This window comes from Ictidomys tridecemlineatus, chromosome 7 (assembly GCF_052094955.1).
Source record: "Ictidomys tridecemlineatus isolate mIctTri1 chromosome 7, mIctTri1.hap1, whole genome shotgun sequence".
Taxonomy (NCBI): domain Eukaryota; kingdom Metazoa; phylum Chordata; class Mammalia; order Rodentia; family Sciuridae; genus Ictidomys; species Ictidomys tridecemlineatus.
The window spans coordinates 56,097,928-56,113,082 of NC_135483.1; the positions used below are offsets into that span (position 1 = coordinate 56,097,928).

The 15,155-nt window shown below is 35.4% G+C and overlaps 1 pseudogene; it reads left to right on the forward strand.

The window, feature by feature from the left end:
• Nucleotides 1-760: 760 nt before the first annotated feature.
• On the forward strand, nucleotides 761-14,184 carry LOC101969326 (heat shock cognate 71 kDa protein-like; annotated as a pseudogene).
• Nucleotides 14,185-15,155: the final 971 nt, after the last annotated feature.

Below are 15,155 nucleotides of genomic sequence, written 5' to 3' on the forward strand. Positions count from 1 at the left end.
GAACCACTTTCTTCTTCAATTTTCAAACAGCCAGTGGAAACACATTGAAGAGAGTATAAGCAATAATAATTTTGTCCCCCAATCATTGGTTTCTTCAAAAAAAAATTGAGCCTCTTCTCAGCTGACAAGCACTGGTCTTTAAGATTTGCTATTGCTATGTTGACACCAATTCTCTCATATTTGTGTGACATGTAATCTGTTTAAACAATCATTAGGAAAATTTTCAAGTTCTTTTTATTATTGAGAAACAAGAAAAAGACAGTAGAAGTCAGATTGTTAGGAAAAATATCCAAATAAATATGATATACAATTATCTCCTTTGGGGAAAATAAGTCTCTGTTTTTAATAATTTTGTTTATATCACTAAGAACCAGCAATGAAATTGTTTTGATTTCTGATCAAAAATTCTGAATTTAAAGAAAAAGCAAGAAAGCAATAGAATTTATGAATAAATATACTAATCACAAAATAGATAATTTTCAGAGGAATCATGAATGTCCAAAACTGACAAAAGAAATAGAATATTTAAATAATAAAGTGTCCTTGGGAAAAAAATGGATTATACAAAGCAAATATAACCCTGAGAAAATATTATAGAAATACCTTTAAATATATAGTGAAGGAAGAACACCAAGGAAAAGTGAAATTTTAAAAACAATAAGTCAGATCATTGAATGTGGTGGCAGCTTTTGAGATTTGCATTTTTTTTTTTTTTTGGAAAGTATATTCTGGCCTACGGAATATTCTGGCCTATGGAATCATGTCTAAGGGACCTGCAGTCAGCATTGATCTTCAAACCACCAACTCTTGTGTGGGTGTCTTCCAGCATCGAAAAGTGGAGATAATTATAAATGATTGGGGAACCCAGCTATCCCAAGCTATGTCTCCTTCACCGTCATTGACAAAGAATGATTGATCAGTGATGCTGCAAAGAATCAGGTTGCAATGTGCCCAACACATTTTTTGATGCCAAATGTCTGATAAGACAGAGATTTGATGATGCTGTTGTCTAGTCTAATATGAAGCACTAGTGGTGAATGATGCAGGAAGGCCCAAAATCCAGTAGAATACAAGGGTGAGACAAAAAGTTTCTATCTAGAGGAGGTATCTTTTATGGTTGGGACAAAGATGAGGGAAATTGAAGAGGCCTACCTTTACCACTGGCCTACTATTACCACTGCTGTGGTCACAGTGCCAGCTGACTTCAGGGACTCTCAGCATCAGTCAACCAAAGATGCCGGGACAATTGCTGGTCTCAATGTACTTAGGATAATCAATTAGCCAACTGCCACTGTTATTGCTTATGATTTAGACAGAAAGGTTGGAGCTGAAAGAAATGTGCTGATTTTTATTTAGGAGGTGGCACTTTTGATGTGTCAATCTTCACTACTGAGGTCAAATCCACAGCTGGAGACACCCACTTGGGTGGAGAAGATTTTGGTAACCGTGTGGTCAATGTTTTTATCTCTGAGTTCAAGGGAAAGCATAAGAAGGACATCCGTGAAAACAAAAGAGCTGTCCAACGTCTCCATACTGCATGTGAAAGAGCTAAGCATACCCTCTCTTCCAGAAAACAGGCTAGTACTGAGATTGATTCTCTCTATGAAGGAATCAACTTCTATACCTCCATTACCTGTGCTTGATTTGAAGAGTTGAATCCTGTTCCGTGGCACCCTTGATCCTGTAGAAAAATCTCTTTGAAATGCCAAGTTAGACAAAGTTACATATCCATGATATTGTACTGGTGGGTGGTTCTACTCATATCCCCCAGATTCAGAAGCTTCTGTAGGACTTCATCAATGGAAAAGAATGGAATGAGAGTATCAACCCTGATGATGCTGTTGCTTATGGTGCAGCTGTCCAGGTAGCCATTTTATCTGAACATAAGCCTAAAAATGTTCAAGATTTTCTGCTCTTGGATGTCACTCCTCTTTCCCTTGGTATTGAAACTTCTGGTGGAGTCGTGATTGTCCTTATTAAGTGCAATACCACCATTCCTACCAAGGAGACACAGAGCTTTACAACCTACTCTGATAACCAGCCTGGTGTGCTTATTCAGATACATAAAGGTGAGCATGCCATAACCAAGGATAACAACCTGCTTGGCAAGTTTGAACTCACAGGCACATCTGCACCCCTTGGTTTTCCTCAGATTCAAGTCACTTTTGATATTGATGACAATAGCATCCTAGATATCTCTGCCATAGATACGAGTACAGAAAAAAAGAACAAGATTACCATCACTAATGACAGATTGTTCAGGCAAGGAGGACATTGAGAACCTGGCTTAGGAAGCTTAAAAGTACAAAGCTGAAGACAAAAAGCAGAGGGACAATATGTCATCCAAGAATTTGCTGGAGTCTTATGCATTCAACATGAAAGTGACTGTTGAAGATGAGAAACTTCAAGGCAAGATAAATGATGAAGACAAATGCAAGATTTTGACAAATGTAATGAAATCATTGACTGGCTGGATAAGAATCAGACTGCATAATGTTAATCTTTTCTTCCTGCTCTTCCTCCCTGCTCTGTTCTTAGTTGCTCTCATTATATCAAAGAAGACATTTGGAATTTGTTTTTTAGGGATTGGCTAGCTTCACTAACCATAATCTGCTCTAGTGCCATCCATTTCCCTGCAAATTCCATGATTTTGTCATTTTTTTAGTGCTGCATAATACTCCATGGTGTATAAATGCCACATTTTTTTTTTATCCATTCATCTATTGAAGGGCATCTGGGTTGGTTCCACAGTCTAGCTATTGTGAATTGTGCTGCTATGAACATCGATGTAGCAGTATCCCTGTAGTACGCTCATTTAAGGTCTTCAGGGAATAGTCCAAGAAGGGCAATAGCTGGATCAAATGGTGGTTCCATTCCCAGCTTTCCGCAGGAAGAAAAGATTAACATTAAACAGAGACGTGAGGTGGGAGGGAAAGAAAAGGGAAATTGCATGGAAATGGAGGGAGACCCTCATTGTTATACAAAATTACATATAAGAGGTTGTGAGGGGAATGGGAAAATAAACAAGGAGAGAAATGAATTATAGTAGATGGGGTAGAGAGAGAAGATGGGAGGGGAGGGGAGGGGGGATAGTAGAGGATAGGAAAGGTAGCAAAATACAACAGTTACTAATATGGCATTATGTAAAAATGTGGATGTGTAACCGATGTGATTCTGCAATCTGTATTTGGGGTAAAATTGGGAGTTCATAACCCACTTGAATCTAATGTATGAAATATGATATGTCAAGAGCTTTGTAATGTTTTGAACAACCAATAAAAAAATAAATAAATAATAAAAACATAAAAAAAAGAATCAGACTGCAGAGAAGGAAGAATTAAACATCAGCAGAAAGAGCTGATCTGCAACCCCACCATTGCCAAGCTGTTCCAGAGCGCAGGAGGCCTGCCAGGAGGAAATCCTGGAGGGTCACCTCTCTTGTGGTACTTCCTCTGGGCCCACTATTGAAGAGATTGATAAAGTTAGCCCAAATACAAATGTAGCATTGTTCTGCACAGTAAAATATGGAAGGGCTCAAATTTGTAGCAAATTTAAAGTTGCTTCTATAGAAAATTACTGGGCATTCTCAATATTTGCATATAGAACAGGTACACAGGTAAAGAAAATAACATTGTACTTTATAAGCACTGTATTGCAAATGGAAAATGCAATGTCTTAAATAAAACTATTTAAAATTGGCAAAAAAAAATCCTCAATAGGTCAAAGTATATGACAATTTGAGTCTTCAATTTCAAAATGAAATATGGCAAATTGAATTTAGCAATACACTAAAATAATTGTTCAGAATGGTCAGGGAATTTTTATTCTAATATGCCAGAATGATTGAACATTAGGCAATATTTGCATATAATTAATCATAAAATAAAATACTTGAAAGAAATTACATGGTAATCTTGATTTTTTTCACTTTTTAAATTCTAATTTGTTATATATGACAGCAGAATGCATTACATTCATATTACATATATAGAGCAGAATTTTTTATATCTCTGGTTGAACACAAAGTAGAGTCACGTCATTCATGTCTTCATTCATATACTTAGGGTAATGATGTCCATCTCATTCCACCATATTTCCTACCCTCATGCCCCCTCCTTTCTCCTTCCTCCTCTTTTCCCCATCTAGAGTTCATCTAATCCTCCCATGCCCCATCCCACCACATTATGAATCAGCATCCTTAAATCAGAGAAGACATCTGGCATTTGATTTTTTAGGATTGGCTAACTTCACTTAGCATTATATACTCCAAATCCATTCATTTACCTGCAAATACCATGATTTTATTCTATTTTAATGCTGAATAATATTCCATTGTGTGTATATATTACATTTTCTTTATCCATTCATCTACTGAAGAACATCTAGGTTGGTTTCACAGTTTAGCTATTGTGCTGCTATAAACATTGATGTGGCTGTGTCCCTGTAATAAGCTGTTTTTAAGTTCTTTGGGTATAGACTGAGAAGTGGGATAGCTAGGTCAAATGGTGGTTCCATAACCAGTTTTCCAAAGATTCTCCATACTGCTTTCCTTATTGGCTTCACCAGTTTGCAGTTCTACCAGCAATGTATAAGTGTGCCTTTCCCCCCACATCCTCATTTAAATACATCTTCAGATTGATTTTAGAAATTTACTAATTCAGTAAGAGTTAAAGGATGGTTTGGAACATCCTGTTTCAAACAAACTGCTAAGTTTATGTTTACAGGTTTGACTTAGTGTCATCACCACTAAAATAAGTGTGATAATCAGGATGTGATGATTGCTATAACAAGCAGTCCTCCAAGTATGTGACTCACCCAATAAAATTTGCTCATACACCATTTCCCCATGAGAGTTCTCAGCCCAGTAGTTTGGGTCAGCAGCTCTTCACTAAGTGCAGAGTCAGCAGTCAGACAGTGGTTTTTTGGTCTGAAATCCAGTGAGGAATTGGAACATTCCTAAGCCCCAGTTAGGAAGAAAGAAAGAGTAAGGGAGATCACTTGGGAAGATTTTAAGGAACAGGCTTTGAAATGATGTATATATCGTTTTTACTATATCCCTTCTAATTCTTTGAGCAAAGAAGGGTGGATAATACCATTTAGTTGTATTCCACGAAGGAGAAGAAAACTGTGGTCTGGTAAATGCATAGAAGTTTCTTCCTTGAGAAAATCCAGCCAAGACTTCCTCCTTCTGTTACTAGTTTGAATAATCATTCCAGGAATGCTACCTAAAACAATCATCTGATACAGACACAAATAGTAAAAAATATTGATAAGAGTAGGAAAAATAATAATTATTTACTGATGACCCCATATAAAAAAAAATAAAAGTTTTAGAAATAGTAGCAATTTGGTCAGTATACCAGTTGCAAAATGATTATACAAAATACAATAGTTTTCCTATTCAACAACAATAATATCAGTTAAATAGCATAAGGAAAACATTTAGGGATACACATAAAAAGAACTATGTGAATCCTACCGGAATAAGCCATTAAAATTATACAACTACATAGGGAAAACCTTGTATCATTGGAGAAATATGTTCCTATACAGAAATATTCAATGGAGTAAATAGATCTATTCCCCCACCCTCCAAAAAATAAAACTATAAATTTAATGCAGCTTCTAGTAAAATCTCATGATAATTTTGTTTAAATTTCATAAAATAGTTCTAGAATTTATGTGAAATAATAAATAGTGTTTTGAGAAAAGCAAGTCTAAGTTTGTCATATCAAGCAGTATTTATTCTAAAGCTATAGTATTTAAAACAATGTATTAGGGATGCCAAAGAGCAGAAGAAAAATATTTTTAAAAACACTAACACTAAAGTAATGATAAAGTGCCAGAATGATGCCACTCATAGTTATATGATGAAAAATGCAGGATAAAGCAGGGGAAAACTCAGGAAGAGAATATAGCTCAGTGGTAAAGCACTTGCCTAGCATGCATGAAGCCCTGGGTTTGATCCCCGCCCCCTGCGCACACAAAAGAAATTGAAAAAAAAATTCTGTTTTTCAATAAATATTTTTTATTTGTAGAAAATACTTTAGGAAGGTCAATTCACAATTTTAAATAACATGTCAAAATATATTGTATATTGATAGATGAATTAAAGATGCCATAAAGGCAGTAAAAGTAGCATTAAATATTATGTACTGGGGAAGTTATTTTTAAGGACAATGCCAAAGGTAGAATCCATCCACACAATTCTGTGTTTTAAAATTCTGCAAATATTCACTGAGAGCCAAATATATACTGGACATGAGTGCTCCGTATTGCCCCATTTTCCATGTTCTGAACATCTAAACTATTATAGAAATATTGAATGTAACTGAATGCTAACGTGAAGGATAATTATGGGAAAATACAAGTCATGATGTGTAAAGGTGAACTTTTTCAATCCAAAATTTTTCATCACAAAAAGCTCTGCCCAAACAGTAAAGATATTAAGAAAATAACAGGTATTTGATCATCACTGAGGCAAAATACATGAAAAAAAATCAACTTAATAACATAAAAGCCTTATTTTCTCTCACAGTTCTAGAGTTTCAGCCTGTGGTTGGTTGGTTACGTTGGTTTTGGGCCTTGGTTGAAGCAGAATATCATGATAGGGAATATGTGGTGGATCAATGCTGCTCACCTCATGATGCTGGTAAGCAAAGAAAGAGTCAGAAGGGGCTAGGGTCCCAATATTTTCTCTGAGGGCACCCAAATGACCTGACTTCCTTATAGGAGGCCCCACCTCTTAAAGGAGAGCAAGCATTCAACACATGGGCCTTTGGAGAACATTTCCAAACCAAAACATGTAGATACAAATGGAGCATTTTATTTCTGGAAGGAAAGGATGACTAAAAGTAATGCAAATTGTATTATTACCTACTTTATGGAACTTCAAATTTACATAGTCAAATGATGATATCACCAAGGGAGTTTCATGTACATAGTGTCCTTTTAAAATGACTCAATCAGTCATGTATGCAGTCTTTTCATTTATTCAGCAAATCCTTTTTGAGTATTTCCTAGGCTATACTAAGGCATTGATGCATGAGGAGTAACATCCAAGTAAGGACCAAGTCTAGCAAAATTATCACACAGCAAGCAGAGGGAAGAGGTCTTAAAAATGCTTAGTGGCTAGAGGACCACACCACACATTGTAAAACTTAAAACAATGACTGAGAAGGCCTGGAATAAGGCAGAAAAGCTATGGAGCTTCTCAGTCACTTGACAGATTTCGAACTAAGAAGAATGACTTTATGGCATTTCCCAATAAATGGATAGAACTGGAGACAAGCCAAAAATCAACTCAAGATAGATTAAAGACCTAATATTTAGATAAGAAACAGTGAAATAATTGGAATAAGACATAGTGAAACACTCCAACATATTGGCATAGGCACCAGCTTTCTTAATAAGATTGCTAAAACTCAAGAAATAAAATCAAGAATCAATAAATGGAATGGCATCAAAGTAAAAAAAGCTTCTGTGCAGCAAAGGAAGCAATTAAGAATGTGAAGAGAGAGCCCACAGAATGGGAGAAAATCTTTGCCAGCTCCTCTTCCAATGGGGGATTAATATCCAGAATATGTAGAATTCAAAAATCTTTACACCAAAAATAATAATAACCCATTCAATAAATGGTCAAAAGAACTGAATAGACATTTCTCAAAAGAAGAAATGCAAGAGGCAAAAAATATGAAAAATTGTTTGATATCCTTAGCAGTTCAGGAGATGCAGATCAAAAAAAGTGGTAGATTTAGAACCTGTTTGTTCAAGGTTCTATTCTGACAAGTAGATTTAGAGTTGTGGGATTGACAAATGGACTTATTTTCCAAATATATTGACCTTCCTTTCTAAAATCAAAGAGGCAACTTTCCAGCTATCTCTACCTTGATTTACAAATTCTTGCTTAGGAATTATCTTGTCCATTCAACTCATGTAGGTGGTTTTCAGAGTTCTTCCAATTTCTCACATTTGCCAGCTGCTTTCCCTCACATGAATAGGCCACAGCTGCTCTATTCATCAGCTGATGTTGCTCAAGTTATTGAAAGACATGACCTTAGTTTGCCTGGGGAGGCTTATTAGCAGTGAACATGTGCTTTTGCTTCTGATTTTAAATTATTGTGTTCAAGTGGGAAGGAAAATAGCACTGCTTCACCATGCAATTAAAACGGATTTATTAAAATAGGAAGATTTCTTCCTTTATTTTGGAAAAAAAAGTTACACAAATTTTTACAAAGTTCCTTTGTTGGTGAGGACCAACACCGTTCCTTTTCTTCATTTTCAGAAATTCCACGTTACAGAGTTTTCAATTTATGATTTTTTGTTATTGATACACTTATGTGTACACATAAACATAGTAGATGGTGTATTTTCATCATACGGAAATTTTCATAAATGATATACTGCACTGCATGTATCTTTAGTAATCAGCTTTTATTCACATATTATATGTTTGACATCTCTTCATGCCAATACCTCCATGCAGATGTATATTCAATATTGGAATTTTTCAAAATAAGATTTTTTCTAGGATTTGAACAGATTTACTCTCCAACCAGGCACAGGAGTTTCCAGAAATATGTATTGTCTTTCTGCTTATCCATTATGGGAGATGTATACTGGTTTGCATTGTTGTTACAATTTGCATTTTCCTGTCTTCTATTTATTTATTTTTATTTTTTTCACTTAAAATTGAGATAAAATTCACATAACACAAGATTAATCACTTTAATATGTGTGATTCTGTGTGTTGTATTATATTCACTTGGTTATGCAAGCATCACCATTATTTCATTCCAGAAAGTTTTCATGTCCCAAAAAGAAATCCATGATTGTTATCAGTTTCTCTGAGTTAACCCCTCCCCCATCTCCTAGTAATCACTAATATTCATATAAATAGAATTTGCTTACTATTTTAGTCAGCTGTGACCTACTCGACAGAAACAATTTTAGAGGAGAAAAAGTTTATTTGGTGCTCATCCTTACAGAGGTGTCAGTCCACTCCTTTGTTCTGGGCCCAAGTTGAGGTAGAGCATTATGGCAGAAGGGTATGGAGGGGGAAAGCATCTCAGGACATGGCAATCAGGATGCAGAGAGAGCTGTGCTCACTGGAAACAAAACAACAACCTCCAAGGCACACCCCAGATATCTCACCTCCTTCTGACACCACCCACCTGCCTACAGTTACTGCCCAGTTAATCCACATCAATGGATGTATATACTGATTGGGTTAAGGTGCTCATAACCCAACCATTTTATCTCTGTACTTTCTTGCATTGTCTCCCACATGAACTTATGGGGGACATCTCATACCTACACCATAACACTTACTTTAGACATTTTATATAATGAAATCATACAATTCTTTTAGAATCTGATCTTTTAACTCAACATCTGTAATGTAGTATGTCATCAGTGCTTCAATTTTTCTAATTCCTGGATAAAATTCCATTATATGTGTATACAACATTTTATTTATTTATTCAGCAGTTAAAGGATATTTGGGTTATTTCCACTTTTTGGATATTATGAATAATGTTACAATGAGTATTTCCATACAAGTTGTGGTTAGATATGATTTCAACATCATATGAAATGAAATATATTATGATAATTAAATGTAAGAAAATTAAATATGTGAATTATATCCATATAAAATACATGTTTTCAATACATAGGAGTGGAATTTCTTGGTAACATTCTAAATCTGTGTGTAACTTTTCTGGAACTGCCAAACTGTTTTCTACAGCAGCTGCACCATTGTACTTAACACCAGCAACGTTGTAGGTAATGATTTCTCCACATCTTCACCAACACTTATTATTTTTCATTTTTAAATTAGAGCTATTCTAGCTGCTGTGAACAGGCATCCACTGTGGTTTGCATCTGCATTTCTTGGTTGACAAATGATGTTGAGCATCTGTTCATATCCTTATGGGCTGCTGTGGTCTGGATGCATCTCTTAGAATTCCAGTGTTTTAAATTCAGCCACCAAAGTCATAAGTTAATGGTATGTGGGAGGCAATTAGGATTAAATGAGGTTATATAGGTGGTGCACCCATGATTGCCTTAGCAGTTTTATGAGACGAGAGACTTGAGTTAGCTCACTGGCTGTTTTGCCATGTGATGCTTTGGGCTGCCTTGGGACTTCGCAGAGTCCCCACCATGAGATGGCCCTAACTAGATGTGGCCCTTCAAATGTGGACCTCCACAATGGGTAGCTAAATAAACCTTTAATTTTTATAAACTACTTGTATGTAGCATTCAGTTATAAAAACAGAAAATGGACCAAGACATTGGCCATTTGTATATCTTATCTGGAGACATATCTATTCAGGTACTTTAGCTATTTTTAAATTAGGGTTTCTGTTTTTTTCTTCCTGAGCAGTAAATATTCTTTACATATTCTGAATACTAGCCCCAATCAGATATGTGATTTGCAAATATAACCTTCTTTATTCTGTAGGTTTTTACTTTATTTTTACTTCTTTATAGGTGTTTTGGTGCATGAAGGTCATTTATTTCAAATAAAGTTCACTTTTTTTCCCTTTGGTTGCTGGTGTTCTTAATGCAATGCCTAATAAATTATGGGTTAATACAAAGTCATGAAAATTTACATGTATGTTTAATTATTAAAGTAGATGTATCTTTCAGAGTTCTCCAGAGAAACAGGCCCCAAAAGATGGATAGTTAGATTGATAGAGAAGTTAGAAATAAATGCCTACTTAGAGAGTCATTTGATATTAAACAAAGATTCCAATGAGAAAAGAAAGTCCGTTAAAAAAATGGTACTTACTAATTGGACATGTGCTTTTTTTTTCTCTGTGTAAAATTCTTAAAAATTCCCTGAAGACCTTAAAAGAGCATACTACAGGGACACTGCCACATCGATGTTCATAGCAGCACAATACACAATATCTAGACTGTGGAACCAACCCAGATGCCCCTCAATAGATGAATGAATAAAAAAAAATGTGGCATTTATACAAAATGGAGTACTACGCAGCGCTAAGAAATGACAAAATCATGGAATTTGCAGGGAAATGGATGGCATTAGAGCAGATTATGCTAAGTGAAGCTAGCCAATCCCTAAAAAACAAATGCCAAATGTCTTCTTTGATATAATGAGAACAACTAAGAATAGAGCAGGGAGGAAGAGCAAGAGGAAAAGATTAACATTAAACAGAGTCATGAGGTGGGAGGGAAAGGGAGAGAAAAGGGAAATTGCATGGAAATGAAGGGAGACCCTCATTGCTATACAAAATTACATATAAGAGGTTGTGAGGGGAATGGGAAAAAATAAGAAGAGAAATAAATTATAGTAGATGGGGTAGAGAGAGAAGATGGGAGGGGAGGGGAGGGAAGGGGGGATAGTAGAGGATAGGAAAGGTAGCAGAATGCAACAGTTACTATTATGGCATTATGTAAAAATGTGGACGTGTAACCGATGTGATTCTGCAATCTTTGTAATGTTTTGAATAACCAATAAAAAAATTACAACAAAAAAAGAAAGACAATATATATATATATATATATATATATATATATATATATATATATATAAAATTTATGTAAGAAAAAGGCACACTTCCTTTAAGTTGAATATAAGAGATTGCCTGGGAAAGAGATAAGTTCCCTATTATTCTTAGAATGTATTATAATTTCAAAAAATGTTCAGTAAGTAAAGAGGAAGTTTTTATTGTCTGCCTTCTGACAGAGACTTCAGGTTATTGTTGTATGACACCTGTCAAATTGTTTGAAGACTGTTATTAAAGTGGTAGCTCATGTGGAAAAATATATTTATTTTTCAAAAATTAGTTTCTCAAGGTTTTAGTCCTAGTTCTCACATTTCTAGTTCTCATTCATACCTTCCACCAAAAATCTTAAGCATCAACGTTGACAAATCTGCCTACATTTTTTTTTCTTTTTGGGGAACTGGACTGATTAGATACAGAGCCTTGTGCATGCCAGGCAAACATTCTACACTGAGCTACATTTCTAGCACTTTTTATTTTTTATGTGGAGACAGGGCCTTTCTATGGAGCCTGGACTGGCCTTGAACTTATGATCCTCCTGCCTCAGCCTCCAAAGTAGATGGGATTATAAGTGTGCACCATTGCATTTGATCCTGCCTACTTATACTTAAATATTCTATAAGGCATACCATAAATATATAAAATACCATCCTTATCTGGTATTTTCATAACTGTACCCTTTTAGTCTTAGTTCCTCATTGTGAATGAACATTAACTATCATAGATAGGAAGAGTGGATATCTTATATATATATATATATATATATATATATATATATATATATATATATATATTTAAACGGGATATTTAGTCATTCCACTAGAATCAGTATCATGTGATGATACAGGGAAATGTCATTTTACTTATAAGGTCACAGGATTCATTAGAGGGGATGGAAGGGGAGAAGTACTTTAGATTAGACAAAGGGGAATGGAGGCAATGGAGAGAAGATGGGAATAAAAAAGACAGTAGAATAAATTGGACATAATTTTCCCGTGTTCCTATATGATTACATGACCAGCATAACTCCACATTATGTACAACCACATAATAATGGCAAGTTATACTCCATGTATGTATAATGTCAAAATACATTCTACTATCACATACAGCTAGAACAAAAACAAAAAATTTTTTAAAATAAACATAGTTCAGTGACCTCAAGGGGAAAAAGGAGGGCCACGGGATTGTTTAATGTGAATTGATCTGCATGTGACAAACTGAAAACATTTTGGATACAGCTGAAATCCAATAGATGGCAGTGAAATACAGAAAATCCACTGATTTGGGGATCCTTATTTGATTGCTTTCTGTGGTAAGCTGTTCGTTTATTGCCAATTAAAAGTTTCATCAAATTGTAGAAGATCTTTAGAATCATATTACATCTTAAAAATACTGTGAGATCGTGGATAAGACAAAGCTCCCTACTTACTGCACCCATGAGGATGCTGTGGCTTTGTGGAAGTAAAGGACTTGAGGTTATGCAAGCAAGTTTGGGGTAAATTCAAGTATGAAATCAACAGGATCAATGGTGCTAGTGTAGATTCTACATACTCTCACAGCTGGATGTTTCTTGAAACATTGGAGCTGTTTTAAAGGAATGCTAATAATCCATGAAAGAATGGAGGAAAGGTGCGAGGTGAATCTGGAGATGGCAGCAGGGAAACCATTAAAGGGTCACCTAAGCCACAATAAGTATCAGCAGTGTCACTGTAAGTGTCAAGCCTAATGCAATGGAGCATAATTCCGGCTTTCATCATTATAATCTTCTGAAGGGTTTTAAATAAACAAAATCACATCAATAGACTATCTGCCTACAACTCCCCCCGCCCCAGAGATGCTTGTTGAATTTTCCTGGGAAGAAGTCTGAGAACTGGCAATTTACAAACTTCTCCAAATGTTTCTAATATGTAGCCAGGACTGTGAACCTTGGGCACAACTGTAAAAATAATTTTATTTCTGTGTGAACTTTAGTGTCAAAGACTTGGGATTTGGTTTGTGCTCTTCCGCTTCATCACTCAGTGAACTAAATCTATGGTATTTTATTTTCATGTTAATTTGTGAATTTCAAAGTTATAATTACATATTTTTGAAGACATTCATGGTAACCTGAATACATGTTAGAATAATCAAATTTGAAAGAAAATGATATTGAACTAAAATGGTATTTTCCTGAATAAAGTCAGCATTAAAATACTTTTTGTATCACAGATGTAAAGATTGTCATGTAGAAAGGGAATTTATCTTTATATCAGTTAACTATGGCTACAAACCACTTTAAAATTCAGTGGCTTAAAAAAACTATGTATTCAGTTTTCAATTCTGTGTGTCAATTTAGATTGGTCTCGGCAAGGATCTATGGTTTCAGGTGATTGCCACTATAATTTCTCATGTGTTGACAGTCCTAGCTACTGATCTTTTATGGGTTGGTGGTCAAGCATGGGCAAAACCGAGGCGACACCTCTCTGCTCCAGGTGGTCTCCAGTCTTGTAGCATGCTAGCTGAGGTTTCTTCTCAGGGAATGGCAGGTGTCCCAGGAAAGTTGGCCAAAGCACACAAGGCCTCTGAAGCCAAGGGTCAGAATTGGCACACCATTACCCTTGCTGATTTCTGTTTGTCAAAATCAGCAACAAAACCAGCCCCAGTTTAAGGGAAATGGAAGCACTCCTCTTTCCCTAAGGAGCAGAGATGCAAGGAAAGTGGCCCAGAGGAAGTGTAGTGATAGGAGGCATTTTTGCAATTTACCTTTTTTTTTTTTTTTGGTGGAGCAGCAGGGTGGGGGAGGTTGTCCTGAAATGAAAAATCTAGTCAATTGCTAGAATTACAGAGAAATGGATACAAAACAACAACAAATTTATAACAGTTGAATGGATGAATAATAGATGAGCTCCCTGTCACTGCAAGAAAGCAAGCAAGCCTAGGCCAGCCAGATGCCATTCTGCACATATAATATAGAAATAACTGATGCACTGTTTAGAAGGTGTGATGAGGAACAATCGTGATGGTGTTTGATTATAAAGTTTCATTCTTTGATATATTTTATTCTGGAATTTAAAGGGTGAGTAAAAAAATTAAATGAAAACTAGATCAAGCAATCAAGGACCTAAATATACAATGTAGAAACTTTTACGTTAAAGAGAGTAGAATCTTTTTATACAGAATAAAAAACACTAAAAGATTGTGGAACTAATAGTAATAAGGGATACAAATGAAATACTGTTGTGCACTTCATAGGATGATAAAAAGTAATAAATAACCTGTCGATATTAAGTTTTGATAAGAAAGTGAAGCGATGGGAACTCATGAACCACTCTCTTAGGAATACAATTTGGACTACCACTTTGAAAAAAATCTGGCATTATTTTGTAAGACAAAGGGATATGCACCCTGCAGCCAGAAATTTTACTTTTCATTTAGGAGAAAATATTTCACAGGAACACAAGAAAGCACATAAGAGAGTATTCAGAGAAACATTATTCTTCATAACATGTTTTTGAAAAAGAAATGAGCCCTAAGATCATCACTAGAATGCATAAATAGATGACGGTGTACTCACACCATGAATACAATACACCTGTGACACTGAGGGGATTACAACTAGAGGCGTCAACATGGGTAGAT